The following is a 20,239-nucleotide window of genomic DNA, read 5'->3' on the forward strand; positions in this document are numbered from 1 at the left end:
CCAACATTTGTAATTGCAATGTTGAGTGTTATCACTATTCAAGTACCCAAAATTATGCAGTAATAGAATAATCAATTATCAGAGCACTTCAATGTCAAGTCATAAATAGTTCAAGAACACCACTTACATGAAATTACATAGAAACTACAGAGAAATAAGCATTCAGTCTAACCACCACTCTCAGTGTTTTTCTCCCACATCACCAGTCATCCTGGTGTTCGTTCCATCTGATATCCCTTCATTTCTTGTCTCCGACTGTCTATCCAAACAATTCTTCAATTCTTCATGGTCCCTGTACTACTTCAAACAGTAATTTCAGTAATGCACCTCACAATCTCACAAGCATGTATATTACACCTTACTGTGTTCACTAGAATAAATCTCTTACATGGAATGTTATAACAATATCCCTATATGCTAAATTCTTCAATTATTGAACCTCTCTATTTACTGTGTTTCATCCCATTACTTTAAACATTATGATCAAATTACCCCATCACCTCATTTGTTTGAATAGAAACAGTACCAGTTTTCATCTTAGCAGGAATCGTCATTATGAAAACAATACCAACATATTTCGGATACTGAAAATCTTAAATAATAAGAAATACTGGAAATATCAGCAGGATCTGGAAGCGTCTAAGGATGTCGAAATAGAGCTAATGCTTCAGGTCGAAAACCTTTCATCAGAATAACATTGTATGGCCTTTGCATAGTATGTAAGCCTACATTTCATAAAGTTCACCAACCATAATCTCGCTAAGGTTTCCTCTCAACTTTTATTTTATACTTTACACCTCTCGATCTTTTTCATTGCTGCACCTACTTGAAGTGCTGCTCTTCATGTCCTCCTAACCTAATACTCAAGTTCCTCTGCTCTACAGCCCTCATCAAAAATAATTATTTCTATTCAAAACGTAACTTTTCATTTCTCATTTACAAGCATCAATTCTAGATGTCACTTTTCCAACCTTCACCATCTTATCAATATTCTCTTGCAGCCACCTTTGCTTCCTCATAATAATGTTTCCACAAAACTTTGGTTGTAACGATTGCAAACCTGTCCAAGTTTGCTGTCATTAGTATGCAAAACAGACAGGTGCTTTTAGAATCTGCACATTTGTGATTGAATGCAGAAATCCAGTCAGCAACAAGAACTGACCTTTTTCTGCTGACTGCACAATTTAGACCATTACACCTCCTATTGTCTGCAAATTATGGCACTGCCCCCTCTTGTAAAAGTTACTACTTTGAACAGAAACAGCTGACGAACAGGTCTGTATAGGGCACAATAATCCATTTTCGGCCACTCTGAAAAGCTGTCTTTAACACCTATTCCACCTATCCTGCACTATCTCCAAATCCTTTAATCTTCAACAATTCTCCCTTGTCAAACACTTTCTGAAAATTCAAGTACAATACATTCTCTGCACTTTCCCACCTCCCCAGCTTCCTCATAGAACCCTCAAAAACAAGTGTGATCCCTCTCTCTTAAAACCATGCTACCTGCTGCCACTTTTTAAAAATGCATCTAAATATTTAGGAATTTAATCTTCTGTATGTATAACATCACATATCAATAGAACTAAGCTATATAACCACACGTGTCTATCCCAGAAGGAACACAAACTTCACGTGAACTCCAGCAAGCTGATTGTTTAAATACAGCAATGGATATCCAGCAATGGTTTCACAGCTCAAATCTAGTCTAGATTAGATTAGATTCCCTACAGTGTGGAACAGGCCCTTCAGCCCAACAAGTCCACACCGCCCCTTGGAGCATCCCACCCAGACCCCCTATAACCCACACACCCCTGAACACTAAGGGAAATTTAGCATGGCCGATCCACCTAGGCTGCACATCTTTGGACTGTGGGAGGAAACCGGAGCACCCGGAGGAAACCCACGCAGACACAGGGAGAATGTGCAAACTCCACACAGGCAGTTACCCGAGGCTGGAATCGAACCTGGGTCCCTGGCGCTGTGAGGCTGCAGTGCTAACCACTGAGCCACCGTGCCGCCCTAGATATAGCTACTAACTACAACTGATGATCTTTGACATCAGTGAGATTCAAATAACATTACTACCTTGGATTCACTCCCACGTAGCAACCATCCACCTTGCTGACTTACAGCTTGATCTTATTTCCTAGGCAGTTTATGATAGATATAAAGGGCTTTTTGTCATTATTTATAAGTACCATAAACATTGAGTGCGTAGCCTAAATTAGATGGTGATTTTCCAAGTGACAACCAACCCCTTAGAAGTGAAATATTGTTTTTTTTAAACAAGGGTACTATAATAGCAGAACACTTCCTGAAAAGCATGTTGCAGAGTTTCCTTTTTGCTTCTTCAAGAATTTCAATGGTAAGGAACAGAAACAAATAGGTTCACTGTGGTATTCTTGTCGCTGAGTCATAAGGTCATGGGTCTATCCCTAGACTTAACCACGTATCTCAGTTGACAGCCCAGGACAGCACGAAGAATTCTGTTGTTGGTGGATCTTGGCATGTACAAATTGGCAACTATGTCTTATGAATAGTATCTAAAAACCTCTGTATAGTTGCTCATCTTGCAGTTTTGTATAAGGTACTATTTGTGACGTAATCCCAAATGTTTGGATGTAAACTACAATGAGATTGATAATTTAGTGACACTGGTTGAACATTTAAAAAAAACATTCTGTGGCATCAACTCAAGCGTCAGTTTCCAATTCCGATCCGAAGGCTGCCGACAGTTGAGATTTTTCTCGATTTGGAAAATTATTGGACACACCGTGGGCTTGTGTTTAATTAAACTGGTCAAGGAGGCTCATGATGATGGAGAGCTGATAGCAGACTCTCTGGTATTGAAGGAACAGCAAGCTGCCTTTTAGGTGAGGCAGCAGATGCCCTAAGATAGAGAAACCCGCTTTCTGATTTTTTTCAACACTAAAAAAAAGCCTGCAGCAGCTGAGCCAGGATTTGCTTCATTGGTGGCCTGTAGCTGCAGAAAATAAAGAGTATCTGTGAGCAAGCCTGGAACACTGGTAATGCAGTCTGTAAATGGAACACTGCCTCCAGGCAGGTTCACTGGGCTCCCAAGCATTTGGGCACATTAAGTCCTGCAGGAAATTTCCTAACAAGGCCTAACAATATGTGCTCCTGAGATGCTGCTTGGCCTGCTGTGTTATTCCAGCTCCACACTTTGTTATCTAACAATATGCCTTATTGTATCATTAATTAGGCAAATTAGCTACCTGTTGCTTGCAGGCAGGTAGCCTTGGCCCCCCAGCCTCCTCCCACCTCAAGAAAAACAGCCCAGACTGATTTAAGATAACAAAGTGTGAAGCTGGATGAACACAGCAGGGCATGCAGCATCTCAGGAGCACAAAAGCTGACGTTTCGGGCCTAGACCCTCCTGAGATGCTGCATAGCCTGCTGTGTTCATCCAGCTTCACACTTTGTTATCTTGGATTCTCCAGCATCTGTAGTTCCCATTATTTCTGATTTAGACTGATTTAAAGGTCCAGGTGCTGGCAAGCCAATTATGGGTGAAAATTCATTTACAACAGAATGGCAGGTATTCTTAAATCAATACTATTTTAAATGACAGAAAATGATTTTTAAATATATAAAACTATTTGGGTGGACTTCTGTTACGGTGATTTTTAAATAAACACAAAGGATCACAGAAATGCAACATGCACTTAAAATGCCTTAAATTTTTTTTCTGTATGATTGGTAGCAGTGTCCTTAAATCTCAACCAGAAGATCCATGTTCAATCCCCAATGCCTCAGTGTCATGGCATGTTTGAGCAGGGCAATTAAAATAACTTTTCATAAAGGAACCATATAGTTGAAACTCCAACCTAAATCATCACTCATTGCAAACCAACAACAGAACCCAAAGCTATGCCAATGTCTGATATACAATCCCACCTGTTCTCTGATATTTGATGATGCCAGGACAATCTGTTTAAAGCACATTTAAAGCTCCATTAAGTGAAGAATACATTTAATGTATCAGCTATATAAATAGCTAACTTCTGGAGATCATCCACACACTGGTAGATGAAGCAGCAGCTGCTGCATAGTTAACTGCAAAATACAGTTAACGAAAATCAAGGTAAATGTTTTGAAAGGAAAACTTAGGAAGTAATGTGTCATAAACAATTTTGTTCTGAACACTGTAAATGCAACGGCAAAGTTTTAATCAACCCCATGGTCAGGTAAATAGAATGTGGATACAAAGTGTAGGCTTTGATTCTCTCCCCATTTCTGATTCCTAATATTTTATTTGATTCTATTGTACTGTCATATCCCAAAATAAGTGAAATAATATTTGTCATTTAGTTTCTTAAATCTGCGAGGCAGTTACCACAGCCAGATGGTTTGCATATCAATGAAGCCAACTAAGAAAGGGAAATTACTATATCTGCATTTATATAGCAGCCATCCAAGTCACAGGGCATCTAAGAGCATTAATCACCAGTGAAATGAATCACACTTGCAACACATGAAAATGCAACAACTAATTTGCACAGAAGCATCCACAAGTAACAATGGAAGATATACATAAAATATTTTATATGTACTAGAAAGGCACCCAGGGCCTCAGTTCAACATTCATGGTGCCTCTTCCTGAAGTAGTCTCTCAGCACTGCACTGTGGTATTTACCTGCATAATATGCTCAAGGTTCTCAAGTGGGGCTTAACCCCTTGATTATCTGGCTCAGAAGAAATAGTACTATCATTGTGCTAATATTGACACTGAGTTAATGCATGGAAAAGAAGCTTTATCACCCTATATTCACATCAGTCTTCACAGAAAGAAGTTCACATGGAATCACAAGACAAAGTCCTTGGAAATCTTCAGTCGCCAAAAAGATATGAAAGTCTTTAGTTTTAAACTGATTATGCTTTTGAAGGCGGAATGAAATGAAAACCCTCGAGAATATCAATCAAAAAGTAAGAACACATTCCGTGAAACCAACGTCAGTGTAGTACTTCAATGTCTCTAGCTAGTCACTCAATTTGGAATGCATCCTAAGTTACTTTCATACAATTCAGCTAGTCTTTACCATCACAATAGAATAGAAACAGCTTTGCAAAATTCTGTGATAATGGGAACTGCAGATGCTGGAGAATCCAAGATAATAAAATGTGAGGCTGGATGAACACAGCAGGCCCTGCAGCATCTCAGGAGCACAAAAGCTGACGTTTCGGGCCTAGACCCTTCATCAGAGAGGGGGATGGGGTGAGCTCCTGAGATGCTGCTGGGCCTGCTGTGTTCATCCAGCCTCACATTTTATTATCTTGGATTCTCCAGCATCTGCAGTTCCCATTATCACTGATACAATTTTAACCTCACTGCGAAGCCTCTTCCAGGGATGCCTAACCTGAAGAAGTTACCTCCTCCCTCCGGACCCCTATTTATTCCAGAGCCCTCACCCCATCCCCCTCTCTGATGAAAGGTCTAGGCCCAAAACGTCAGCGTTTGCAAAATTCTGGTTGGCCAGCAGGAATTCTGCACTGAATGACATGAACAATTCATAAAGTATATGCTTCAGAAACAGGATCTAGTATTTATAATTTGAGCTTCTTATTAAACTAAAAAATCTAGTTCACAACAATAAAGGAAACTAATCTCTCTTTGAAGTGTAGAAAACTAGCATGCTAAATTTTGCTGTCATTACATTAAATACAGACCACAAGAATGATCAAATCCATTCATTCTTATTTTTCATATCCTTTCGTCTTCAGTTACCACTACTCCTTAGCTGTAAAATTCTAAAGTTACAGCAGGAACAGGATTTTAAAACTGCCTATTATTAATGGGTAAATCAAAATGAAGCAACATTCAAAATATTATGCCACCATTTTAACTGTTGAGAAAACATGGCTCTCAATTTTCACTGCTGTCAAGTAACAGCCAGAGTATTATTGGAGTAATACTAGGTATCCACACTGTTATTCAAAAAGACTTACTCGGGTCTGGGGATGGCTGGCAAAAACGAGACACGGGAGTGGGGGTAATGGAAATTGGGCAAAGGGAGGCAGGCAATGAAGAAAGTAGAACGGGAAGCAAAGAAACAGAGAAGGAGTTGGAGTAAGGCAAAGCCTCTGGCCAGTCCCTCCTTTGTAAGCGACACAAGACAAGAGGACAGCAAGTCACAACATTTGCAATCCAGCAGAAGCACAATCAACGACTCTGGAAATGCACTGCATACCTTGTATTGAAAGCAGGCATTTGAGGCAGGATTTTCCATTTCTGACAAGGGGAGTGGAATCAGGAAAATTCATAATTTAGCAGACCTATTTCAGAAGAAATTAAAAACACACCCATTCAAACTCAATTTACACCCTGAAGCAGTTCAGAGACAGTCTCAAGATGGGCCTCACAGCTCACACTACTACACATGTCTCATGTCACCTCCAATGCAATGTATGACCTCGCCCCTGACCCCTCAATGCATACTAGGTGAACAGTCAAGATTCCTACAAAAAGTTTCATTTGTTGATATTGCAGGAATAAAAGAAAAAATTGCTTGATTAACTGCTTTATGAGAAGCCATTACTTGCCCAAATGTTTTGTCAATGACTCAATGTATTTTCGCAAAAAGCAAATAGATGTCCAGGGCTCAAAGCTACTAATACTGATAATTTTACAGGCTGGTTGATTGAACTTTGAGGGTTGTAGCAATAAGAGAGGACTGCAATGCAACCAGGTCAGAAGTGCAGTCTTGCTAAAAGCATCCTTAAATTGTGGGGGCTGGGAATTGGGTGAAAATCCTGGAATCCAGTCCACCTTTGGCCTTCATTCTGACATGGTCAGAGATGCGAAAATCTGGATCTTGGTATCTGAGGCTGATGGAAGCAGGTTCCAAAGCAGGAAAAAGCAGTTTCCTAATGGCAGCCTGGTTTTTATGTTTTGCAGTGATCAGCTACAGAGAGGGGACAAGACTTGTTGGAATCAGGCACAATTTTTTTTCAGATACATTCCTCTTTGTTAAATATTTACTCTATTGCTTCAATTCTGTGTTAATTGTCTGATGTTGGAAATATCAATGGAGTCAGGTGCATATGAAAATTTCCACTCCAACTAATGTTTACTGCAGATTTGCAGCACTCAAATTTGGAAGACAGCTGGTGATGCAAGTGTTCAAAAACCCTGTAAAGTACTGTATTTGTTTTCATGTTATTGTGAGCTTTCACCCATCTCCTTTGGCAGTTTCTCGCCCCTAACTTTGGGGAAGCATACATTCTGATTTCACGTTCTTATTAACATAAAGACATATGACACAATCTGTTTGAAAGGAAAAACAATGTAAAATTTGTTCACTTGATCAAAAGATGTTACATTTATTGGCATTACATCCAATCTAGTCTACAGTCTTCAGAGATCAAAGTATAATGCAATCACTATTTGCTGTTATGAAATTATGCATTACATTCACGGAATTAAAATGAACTTAGAACAAACTTAATCACAATATGATAGACAGCCCATATTGATCACTTTCACAGAACTACTTGTAGAGTCAGAGTCATAGAGACATACATTATGGAAACAGACCCTTCAGTCCAACTCGTCCATGCCAACCAGATATCCGATAAAACTCGAGCCACACTTGCCAGCATTTGGCCCATATCCCTCTAAATACTTCCTATTCATATACCCATCCAGATGCCTTTTAAATGTTGTAATCGTAGCAGCATCCACCATTTCTTCTGGCAGCTCATTCCATACATGCATCATCCTTTGTGTGAAAAAGTTGTCCCAGAGGTCCCTTTTATATCTTTCTTCTCTCACCTTAAACATATGGTCTCTATTTTTGGACTCCCCCACCCCTCATGATTTTATAAAGGTCACCCCTCAGCCTCCGACACTCCACGGAAAAAAGCCCTAGCCTATTCAGTCTCTCCAAACCTGGCAGCATCCTTGTAAATCTTTTCAGAACCCTTCCTAGTTCACAACATCCTTCCTATAGGAGGGAGGCTTGAAGTGTATACAAAAAGTGGTTGAACTCATGCCCTGTACAGTAGCAACAAGATCTCCTAACTCGTACACTCAATGCACTGACAATAAAGGCAAGCATATCAAACACTTTCTTCACCATCTTATCTATCTATGGCTCCATTTCCAAGGAACTATCAACCTGCACTCCAAGGGCTTTTTGTGCCGCAACACTCCCCACGACATTACCATTAAGGTATATAAGTCCCAACCGGATTTGTCTTTCCAAAAATGCATCATTTCATTTTTATCAAAGTTAATCTCCATATGCCGCTCCTGGGCCGGCATATGGAGATTAGCTTAGATAAACAGTGGTCGAGAGCGCCCTTGACCGTGTCTCCCGCATTTCCCGCAACACATCCCTCACACCCCGCCCCCGCCACAACCGCCCTAAGAGGATCCCCCTCGTTCTCACACACCACCCCACCAACCTCCGGATACAACGCATCATCCACCGACACTTCCGCCATCTACAATTCGACCCCACCACCCAAGGCACTTTTCCATCCCCACCCCTGTCTGCTTTCCGGAGAGACCACTCTCTCCGTAACTCCCTTGTTCGCTCCACACTGCCCTCCAACCCCACCACACCCGGCACCTTCCCCTGCAACCGCAGGAAATGCTACACTTGCCCCCACACCTCCTCCCTCACCCCTATCCCAGGCCCCAAGATGACTTTCCACATTAAGCAGAGGTTCACCTGCACATCTGCCAATGTGGTATATTGCATCCACTGTACCCAGTTTGGCTTCCTCTACATTGGGGAAACCAAGCGGAGGCTTGGGGACCGCTTTGCAGAACACCTCCGCTCGGTTCGCAATAAACAACTGCACCTCCCAGTCGCAAACCATTTCCACTCCCCCTCCCATTTTTTAGATGACATGTCCAACATGGGCCTCCTGCAGTGCCACAATGATGCCACCCGAAGCTTGCAGGAACAGCAACTCATATTCCGCTTGGGAACCCTGCAGCCCAATGGTATCAATGTGGACTTCACCAGCTTCAAAATCTCCCCTTCCCCCACCGCATCCCAAAACCAGCCCAGTTCGTCCCCTTGCCCCACTACACCACACAACCAGCTCAGCTCTTCCCCTCCACCCACTGCATCCCAAAACCAGTCCAACCTGTCTCTGCCTCCCTAACCTGTTCTTCCTCTCACCCATCCGTTCCTCCCACCCCAAGCCGCACCTCCATCTCCTACCTACTAACCTCATCCCACCTCCTTGACCTGTCCGTCTTCCCTGGACTGACCTATCCCCTCCCTACCTCCCCACCTATCTTCTTTTCTCTCCATCTTCGGTCCGCCTCCCCCTCTCTCCCTATTTATTCCAGAACCCTCACCCCATCCCCCTCTCTGATGAAGGGTCGAGGCCCGAAACGTCAGCTTTTGTGCTCCTGAGATGCTGCTGGGCCCGCTGTGTTCATCCAGCCTCACATTTTATTGTCTTGGATTCTCCAGCATCTGCAGTTCCCATTATCACTGCTCAAGATGCTGTTGTGCTCTGAGGTAACCTTCTTTGCCATCATATCTTACCATATATTCCATTCACACAGTAATTTTTCTGTGACTCACACATAAACTTTATAGCTCATTAACATTTTGTTTCAATCATAATTGGCTATCCCTAGTAAGTAACTATGGCTCAGTCATTTGTTTGCTTCAACAAATGTCTTCCTGTCTCAAAGAGTTGGATCCTACTGACAGCTGATGTTCAGAGAGGTTGACTGAACACAAAATAAAACCCCTGTCTCTAGCTCTTGTAAATTTGATCATAACAGATCAGGAAATGTGATTCGTTAATAGATTTTCTTTTAGGCAGCAGTGCATAGCGTACATGCAGAATGAGTCGTAACAAGTGAATAATTCAGATTATAGGTAGGCACACACATCAGAACTCGAAACAATTGTGTACTTTTATATTAGGAATGATTAAATTTTACTATAATTTATTTTCATTGTGCCAACTCTAATTGCTCTCAGTGTGGAGAGAGAGAGATTTGGAGAGAGAGATATGACAGTGACGCTCCAGACAGATCAAGTGGTTAGTAATTAGTGTACAAAAAGGAAAAACCTTTGCTAACTCTTCAGGCAATGTTCTTTAAGGGCACGCTTGAAAGTGTGATCTCCAAAAAATAAATACTGTCATTCTTTTTCAATGGCTATTAAAGTAATCTTGTCTGCAGCGAACATTTGTAATCTTAGCTTGAGGTTGATATCTAAGTTATAAATCTTAGGTTCTCTCGTATGGTTTGAAAGAAAAACATACACAACCTTTTAGTTTGATCACTGCCTTGTAATCATGTCCAAAGATTCAAAAACAACGTTTTTTTTTAAGTACATGTATTATTTTCGTCATCTAACCATTAGTAAAGGCAAGTGTCTGCATCACATCAATTGCTTCAACATATTATCAAAAAGGAAAACAAATAAAAATGTGCAGCATAAATAGAATTCACAAACTCAGGCTCTCTAGACCTATTTTATAGAATTTACCACTGCCAGAACTTAGCAAAACATATTAAACTCTACCGAGAGCCATCCTTCCCAATCATTTTTGTTGCAGGCAAGGGAATGTTCTTGCACAACAGATTTAGCAAAGAAAGCTGCAACATACCCATCTTTGTCTCTCCAGATACACAAGCCAATTATCATCAAGCAATTAAAAATAATTTCTCTTGAGAGAAGAATTCAGATTTTCAAATGAGAATCTCCCTTTAAAAATATAATTCTGAACACTGCAATTCTGTTCCACCATCAACACAACACTTTTCAAGACCATACACTGTATAACATTCACATTGGAATACATACATAACTTGTGACTCAAAGTTCATTGCATACAGACATTTTGTCCATTATCTAACTACTATGCAGAAATATATTGTAAAGCCGCATCACCCTATACAGGCTTTTGAATTTATTTTTGAACCAGCATTTTCTGTTTCTTCTAGACATAAGAAATAAAGCCCCTAACGGTGCCTACAAGTATGTGATTGCAACTCATAAACGAGGAAGAGAAGATGACAAATAAGTATAAAATTCAGTAAACCCTCAACCATGTCTTTGTTTATCTGACTGAATAACTCCAACACATTCCTGCTTGGTGTCCCATATTCTTCCCTACTTAAACATGACAATATCTTAAGATAAAGCAAGTCCTATTCATTTTTGTGTTCACTGACTTATGCTGGTTCCCAGTCAAACAGATCGTGATTTGTACAAGTTTCACTCAATTTTTAAATCCTTTTCTGGCCTTGCACTGTCTCTATCTCTGTAATATCTTCTAGACTCACATTTCTCAAAGATATTAATGCTGTTCAAATTCTGGCATTTTGTGCATTTCCAATTGTAATCATTCCATTATTTGAAGTTGTGGTCTCAACTGCCTAGACGGCAAACTCTGGAATTCTCTTCCAGCATCTTTCTGCCTCCTTAGTCTGTTTTCTTCACTTAGGACTTTAATTCCTCCAGCTTTGACCAAGTTTTTGGACGCCTTTCCTTTGATATGGCTCACTGTCATACTTTGTTTATTTCCTTAGTCGAAACAACAACTTGAATTGATATAATAAAAAGGTCCTCAGGTGCTTCAGAGCATTATAAAACAATGCCCAACAGTTGAAAGAGTGAGCCAGTAGCTTTCTTATTTCTAGTGTTTCCAAATAACTAGGATAAAGCCTGCAGTCCAATGGTATCAATATGGAATGATGCCACCCGCAGGTTGCAGGAACAGCAACTCATATTCCGCTTGGGAACCCTGCAGCCCAATGGTATCAATGTGGACTTCACCAGCTTCAAAATCTGCCCTCCCCCCACTGCATCCCAAAACCAGTCCAGCCTGTCTCTGCCTCCCTAACCTGTTCTTCCTCTCACCCATCCCTTCCTCCCACCCCAAGCCGCACCTCCATCTCCTACCTACTAACCTCATCCCACCTCCTTGACCAGTCCATCTTCCCTGGACTGACCTATCTCCTCCCCACCTATACTCTCCTCTCCACCTATCTTCTTTTCTCTCCATCTTCGGTCCACCTCCCCCTCTCTCCCTATTTATCCCAGAACCCTCACCCCATCCCCCTCTCTGATGAAGGGTCTAGGCCCGAAACGTCAGCTTTTGAGCTCCTGAGATGCTGCTGGGCCTGCTGTGTTCATCCAGCTTCACACTTTATTATCAAAGTTTATTTATTATTACTTCATTTCAGCAACCATAAAACCAAGCTATATTAAAAGATTTCTCTGTAGCTGCATACTCTCTGCAAAATTCCTACTGACATCCTGCCACACATTACCAAACCCACTTCAGTATCCTCTAATTTGTCCCACAAATGACAGAGCAGAGATCTGTGTGGTGAGTCTCCATCACATTGCTTTGGAACAATGCAAGTTAATAAAGGACGAGTAAAGTACTTACAATGAAAAATACTTAACTGAACTATCTATACTATGTTTTAAAAATGTGCATTGATCATATATAATCAAAGAAATCTTTATAAATTAAATTATTTATGTTACAATCAAGCTGCAGCAAACCCAGATTTCTTGGAGGAAGACTTCATATATGTTTCATAAATAAAATCATGTAAATCTCTATTCATATGAATTTATTTTACAACCTATTGCACAAACTGCTTCAAAATAGAATTACAGTTGGTTAGAGAAATGGGTATTTTTTTTCCAACGATGCTTTGGTGTACTTTCCTAATCTAATGCCCTTGCTTGTTCCTCATTCCCATTAATAGGTCTCTGTAATACAATTGTTCAGTAGCTATCTACTTACAGGATTTCAGCAATGCTCTATTGCACAGAATTCCACATTTCAACTGATCCTCGTGCAAAGACATTCACCTGCATTGTTCTTTTGACTTCAATGGGATTTTTTTTTCATGCAATATCAATATTGGCCAAAGTGGTGCAAAAGATCCCAAAGAATGTTAAGTGCAAACAGGCCCTGCTCACAAAATTACCCACAAACTCTATGTGAATTAATCATTATTGAACATTTCATTAATTGTACTCATTTCCAGGTCTTGGAGAAAACACCAAGAATTAAACTGGAGCTTTTGGATGCAAGAACACTCTTGGTGCAGTTTGAAAGATTTTGCGTGTTACTTTTCAATTTACAAAGGAATTTACTACTTTATCTCAATCTAACCAGAAAGTAGTTTTGCATAAATTTTGTAAGACATTTTAATTTAAGATTATTTTACACATTGGTGGATTTCCACTTAATAATACAAAAATAACAATTTTAAACCAAACCATTAAGTATAAATCAAAAATCAATCAATCATTCTCAAATAAGTCAAGGAATATATTTTCATGCATTTTAGAAGATCTGACATTTCAAAATATTTCCCAATTGCACTTCGTTCATCACAGATTATGCATGATACAAAATGCAAATTAGTGAGGGGGAACCATCTGGGTAAAGGAGTGCAGATCAAAATTGACTAAGACCAACTCCGAGATCCTATGGACCATTTCCCATATCTTGGGAGCTTCCACTCGACAAGATTGATCATTGCCTTCAGCCTACCAGCTCTGAGTATGAGAATGAAGGTCGTTGTTTTTCTGGGCACCAAACATTCTCATATTTCTAACTTCTTCAGGGATTTGGACAACATATACTAAGCACCTCAAAAGGATTAGAGAAATACTATCAGTGGTATCCTAGCAAGGGGGATCCTCCAAATCTGGTTGAAAGAAAACCAACACAATAACAGGGCCTTCTCTCCCAGTATCTAACTGGCCCAGTATTCAGGTGCTGCAGGAGAGCCACCCTTGAGGATTGAGAAATGATTAAGGGATGTCCTCAAAGCAGCCCCGAAGATGTCAATGAAAGTACAGAAGGCATTTTCAGGAAAGCACCAGCACAGAGACACTTTGTTCAGAATGTACAAATGCAAAATCAATGCACATTTGGAGCAAGAACATAAACCTTCATACAGCCATCTACCCAAACTCTTCAAAGACCATCTCCCTGCATGAAGCAAGAATAAAGTCTCCAGATCATGTACTGGAATTTTCAGTCATCTTAGAACCTATCAATCTGGTGTAGAATGGACCACCCTCAGTCCCAAGGGACAGTATATGTTGAAACTGTTCAGTAAGGTAGATGAAATATTGGTCACAGTCAAAACTAGAGGGGCCTATAGCACATCATGCACACATGCATTGGTTCTTTGGAAGAGCCATCCAATTATTCACACTGATCTGACCCATTCCCATAGCTCTGCAAATAGTTCCTGAAACAGTCTTTAAACCACTGTATTTGCAAATGATCAAAGAAGATGAATGACTTGGTTCCATAAATCATGTAGAATATTTTTAGGTCCAAAAATTGTATCAAACAGGGCAAATTCAACAAAGATGCTGTCAAGATAAATCATGACAGAAATTAGATGTTCAACAACCTGAAGGTCTTGGTCACGTGCGGCTTGAAGATGATGTATGCAATAAATTAATTTCAACATAGTGAGATTACAGATATTTGAACAATGCTGTCTTTAAATGTTGAAAGACATCCAATGCATCACTGCAGAAAACAGCACTCAAAGCCAAGACTACAGACAACAAGCCAAGAGGGCTGGGAACTGTCAGGAGTTATTTCTCGTGTGTAGGAGCAATCCACAGCAAATGTCACGCTTCAGTCACCTCCAGGTTATTATTTGCTTCTGTTAATTTTCAAGCCAATGCATTTGGTGGTCATGCACTTATCGCATATTCATGACATACAACATCCTTCTAAATGTCAACCATGATGTGCAGAGTCCCAGCCAATAAGGCACAGTTATTGTTGTTAAATGCTCACTACCGAATTACTCTCTTTTTGCCAGATAAATGTGGGCATTGTTCACAACTGATAGTTCACTAACACTGACTCTTAGTATAAATCCATTAAATTACAGCACTGTCTATTGTTATTGCATACTGCTGGTTTACAAGAGCAAGTTACAAAGATTTACGCTAGAATATAATTAGCTAGATTATATTAAATTTAGATATACTTGAATAGTGCTTTGATAAAATCTGTTTGCTTCTCTTCATTCAATTTGATAGAGCTTGTAAAAAGTGATAAGCAATGGAATTATACACTTACATGTACACTGATCACATTATGATCTCAATTGTTTGCCAAGGATTCGTTTCAAAATGACGATTTCCCCCTGACCTAGTAGCTCTCTTCACTACAGACAACTGAAAATATTGCAATCTGCTGCTGAATTTCAAGATGTAGTGAGCTCCTCTGCGAGACATTTAAATTTTGAGTTCACAGCGGATCCAGTATTTGAGACGAAGCAGCCCAAAGGGTTTATAAAAGGAGGAAATACCAGCAAAGTGGATTACTGGAGGCTTAGGAATATAACCTTGGGAAGCTCCTTTTAAGACAAGAAACATAATAAGAAAAATCAATACAGAAAAGAAGACTTAATTCAGCACCATTGCAGGTTGAAGATTATCAGCAAGGGATTAAAGATTGGGGGTGGTGTAAATTTGATCTTTATTTGACAGGATAGTGGCCTATGCCCGACTCAGTCAGGCCGGACAGGGGGAGGATGCAGAGAATGGCAATTAAAAACATGTTCTTTTTAACAAGAGAAAAAAAAACCCACAAGATCTTCTTACCTGCCTCTTAGATTTAGAATGAAGAGGAAGGGGTGAATAGAAGAAACTGCATGGACATCAAGTTAAAAGAAATGCAGCGCCCTTCGGCGAGAGTTTCCCATTTTCCAAGCGAGCAAACTCTGCTCTTGCTCTAGCTCCAGCTCCTTGGCACCACGACCGCGACCGAGCCCGAGCATGAGCCGCACTTCCGCAAGTGCTTCGGGAACGTTCGGAGCCGCTCGGGCGAAGGGCGAGCGCAGATCGGAGCGGGTCGGCGAGCGAAAAGGGATCGGAGGGATTCGGGAAGATAGAGGAAACGGGCGGGGGGAATTCGGAGAATCTCGGAAAGACTCGGGCGGCGGACAAGCGTGGATCGGAGAGATTCGGGGTGAGGGATCCGCGAAGGAGGACAATCCGGAGAAAGGGGCCGACTGGACACGTTGGGCGTATTCGGGGGTGACAGAAAGAGCTGGGTCCGGGGAGTGGGAGGAAATTTTGCAATAAGTATGATTTGCTGGATATAAGAAAATATGAAGATGTAAATTTAAAAAAGGACCAGCAAATCTCAAATTTCCAGCAACATCAATATTTTGTTTTTCGAAGAATACAGTTGTGTGGAGGGACGGAATAAAATCATTGAATAGGCGATAAGGGATGTGATACTGTGCACCAAATAGCTTATTAAAGCAACATTAAACACATAAGAATCATGCAAGGAATGATGTAATTATATAGGGAATATGTTCATAGATGAAATAGGTTGAATTACAAGAAATATTTGCTTCTGCCACAAATAGGTGAGACTACGAAGCCCATTGCTGCTGTATTGAATGATGCTATAGCTTAAAGAGATGCATTTTGTCCTTTTTTTAATGAAGAAAGGTTGAGACAGAAGCGCCCAGGATCTGGTCCAAGCCAAGAAAGTAAACAGCTTGTGACGCCTTAGTTTTTAAGTTAGAGCAATAGAAACAGTATGAAGGGATAGGGTCGAGCTCCCACAGAACCAGGATTTTAGTTTAACTTTCAGCAGTTCCTGGGGTCTCGAAGTTCAGTTCCAGACGCTGTCATTCCTCTGTCAGTTACAGCTAAAAGCTCAGATTCTGTTCCTGCTGCTAGAATTGCGTGTCAATTAATGTTTCACTGAATTTGCCTTTGCCAAGTGCGTTTATAGGATACTGCCGAATTGAAACAGTTACTGTTTAGTAGTTAAATAATCTATTATTCTGTTAAGTTTTCCAATACAGTTAAATTATTCAATTTTTAAAATTTTATTTGTTTTTTAACTATAGTGTAAGAATAAAATGTGTTTTGCACCAAGCCTAGTAATTTGACTACTCAAATTGCAAACAGAACACACACCTTACACTTGCCTTTAAAAAATAAGATGACATTAGGGTCCAGGAAATCTTCTTAATATGTTTTGAAGACTTTGATCTGGTCCAAAAAATACATCCGTTCAGTACTAAGGGAGTTCTGCACTATCAGTATACCGCATCTCAGACAGGAGATGACCAAGTCAACTGTCATCATTCAACAATATCATCGGAGAAACATAGGAACAAGAGTATGTCATTCAGCCATTGAGCCAACTAATCAATTAGATCATGACTGATAGGAGACAATAAGGATTGCAGATGCTGGAAACTAGAGTCAGTAAACTTGGAGCTGGACAAACACAGCAGGTCAGACAGCATCTGAGGGGGAGGAAAGTCAATGTTTCGAGCTGAAACCCTTCAGGACTGGAGAAGGGGAGGGGGAGGGAAGCTTAGAAATAAATAGTGGGGTGTGGACGGGGCAGGGTAGGTGGGATGGTGTTGGGTGGACCCAGGTAAGAGGTTGTAGTGATTGGTTAGCGGAATAGGTGAGTAGAAAGATGGACAGGTTAGATCAGGCCAGGGAGGTGAGACATGGGATAAGGCTGGGGCTGGAGGGATTTTGAAGCTGATGAAGTCCCCTGAACAAATTTTCCTTTGGTTCCTGCCACTACCTACAAAGCAAAGGGGTGGCGATGGGCACCGCATGGGCCTGAGCGATGCCTGCCTCTTTGTGGAATAGTCCCTCTTCAGCAACAACACTGGCACCATCTCTCAATTATTTCTGCATTATGTTGATGACTGTATCGGTACTACCTTATGATCTCACGAGGTGTTTGAGCAGTTCATCGACTTCACTGGCACCTTCCACCCCAACCTCAAATGCATCTGGACCATTTCTGACACCTCTCTCTCCTTCCTGGACTTCTCCGTCTCCATCTCCAGAAACCAACTCACCACTAACATCCATTTCAAACTCACTGACCCCCACAACTGCACCTCCTCTCATCCATCATCCTGAAAAAATGCTATCCGATTCTCTCAATTCCTTCACCTCTGCTGCATCTGTTCACAGGAAGATGCGCTCTCCTCCAGGACATCTGACATCCTCCTACTTTAGAGACCCTTGTTACTCCATCTTTGAAATCAAGGATGCCCTCAACCATATCTCCCCCATTTCCTGCTCTTCTGTCCCCAACAACAATAAAGATAGATATTTCCTAGTCCTCACGTGCCACCCCACCAAGACCTGAATCCAATATATCATCCTCCGCCATCTACAATCAGACCCCACCAACAGAAAGATATTTCCTTCCCCCCTATCGGTTTTCCACAGGGACCAATCACTTTGTGACTCCCTCTACACTCTCCACCACACCCGCTACCACTCCCTATGACTGCCTGTCCCCACACCTCTCCTCTTACCTCTGTCCAAGGCCCAAGACAATCCTTCCAGGTCCAGCAGAAATCCGCCTGCAACTCATCCAACCTGATTCATTGTACCCATTGCTCCTGATGTGATCTCCCCTGTATCGGGCAAACCAGATGTAGTCTCTGGGACTGGTTTTCAGAGTATCTGTGCTCTGCACACATCAATCAACCCAATTTTCCAGTTGCCATCCATTTTAATTCCCCCTCCCAGTCCCCTGATGACATGTCCATCCTTGGCCTCCTCCACTGTCAGAGTGAGGCTAAATGTAAACTGGAGGAACAATATCTGGTATGTCACCTTGGGAGCTTACAGCCCAAGTGCCTGGATATTGACTTCACCAGCTAAAAAATCCCTCCACGCCCCTGTCTCGCCTCCCTGACCTGACCTAACCTGTCCATCGTCTTACTCACCTATCCTTTCCACCTTTCCTACTGACTAATCATTGTAACCCCTTAACTGCATCCACCTATCTGCATCTCACCTACTTTTCCCCAACCCCACTCCACTCCCTCTATTTATTTATGGGCCCCTCTCCTCCTCCCCAGACCTAGCGAAATGTTTCGGCCTGAAGCATTGACTTTCCTGCCCATCTAATGCTTTCTGACCTGTAGTTTGTCCAGTTCTGCGTTTATTGACTTTAGATCATGACTGATCATCTACCCGAATGCCACTTTCTCACACAATCTCATTTTCCTTTATGACATTAGTTCCAGAAATCTACCAACTCTGTCTTCTTCAGCTCAGCTTCAAAACCTTCTGGCATACACTATTCCAAAGGTTCACTACCCCTTGAATAAATAAATTTTTCCCCATCTCAGGCTTAAATAGCTTGCCACATTTTCTGAGATGTCCCCTAATTCTAAACACACCAGCTGGGGAAAACATTTTTTATCCACCTTGTTATACCTTGGATGAATGTAATAAGCAATCCATGATCAAAGCAGCAAGACGTGGACAATACGTAATCCTGGCCTGAAAGTGGCAAGAAACATTTATTCTATACATATGCCAGGCCATGGACATTCCCAATAAAAGATACTCTATCCAAAGCTCCATCAATGAAGTTACCATAATTGAATCCCCCATTTTCATCATTCTGGGGATTTCCATTGACTAGGAACTGATCTGGTCAAGCTCTTTAAATACTGTGACTACAAGAACAGGGCAGAGGCTAGGAATCCGGCAGCGAGCAACTCACCTTCTGACAACCCAAAGCATGTTCACCCTCTACAAAGTACAGATTGGCACTATGATGAAGTATTCCCCATTTGCCTGAATGAGTGCAGGTCTGACAACACTCAAGAACTTGACACCATCCAGGACAAAACTGCCAGCTCGATTGGCACTACATCCACTCCCTCCAACACTGAAGCTCAGCAACAACAATGTGTACCGTCTACAAGATGCATTGCAGAGATACATCAAAGCTGTTTAGACAGCACCTTGCATCTTGTGACCACCTCCATCTTGAAAGATAGTACAGCAAATACATGGGAATACAACCACCTTCACTTCTCCTCTAAGTAGTCACCATCCTGACCTGGAAGTATGTTGCCACTCCTTTGGTGTCATTGCATCAAAATCCTGGAATTCCCTCCTTAATAACATTGTGAATCCACGTACATTAACTGCAGCAGTTCTAGAAGGCAGTTCACCACCACCTTCTGAAGGGCAACTAGGGATGGGCAATAAATGCTGCTCCAGCCAGTGACACCCATATCCCATAAGTGAATTTTAACAAGTTTCAATGAGACCACCTCTCATTTTGTGTAAACCTACAGCACATTGGCCCAATTTTCTCATAAGAAAACGTCCCACCAACCATTCTAGGGTCTAGTTTGTTTAATTCTCTGTTGCATTCCATCTAAGGCAATTATATCTTCCCTTAGATATTG

The 20,239-nt window shown here is 41.3% G+C and overlaps 1 protein-coding gene across 4 annotated transcripts in view; it reads right to left on the bottom strand.

Annotated features, from left to right (window-relative positions):
* The window catches only part of zdhhc7 (zinc finger DHHC-type palmitoyltransferase 7), a 68,139-nt gene extending 52,361 nt beyond the window's left edge, over window positions 1-15,778 (bottom strand). For all 4 annotated transcript variants that reach the window (XM_048547220.2, XM_048547221.2, XM_048547218.2 and 1 more), the window contains exon 1: window positions 15,621-15,778. The gene's annotated coding sequence lies outside the window, so the exon portion shown is untranslated. The remainder of the gene's footprint in view (window positions 1-15,620) is intronic.
* Between the last annotated feature and the right edge of the window lie 4,461 nt (window positions 15,779-20,239).

This window comes from Stegostoma tigrinum, chromosome 16 (genome assembly GCF_030684315.1).
Source record: "Stegostoma tigrinum isolate sSteTig4 chromosome 16, sSteTig4.hap1, whole genome shotgun sequence".
Taxonomy (NCBI): domain Eukaryota; kingdom Metazoa; phylum Chordata; class Chondrichthyes; order Orectolobiformes; family Stegostomatidae; genus Stegostoma; species Stegostoma tigrinum.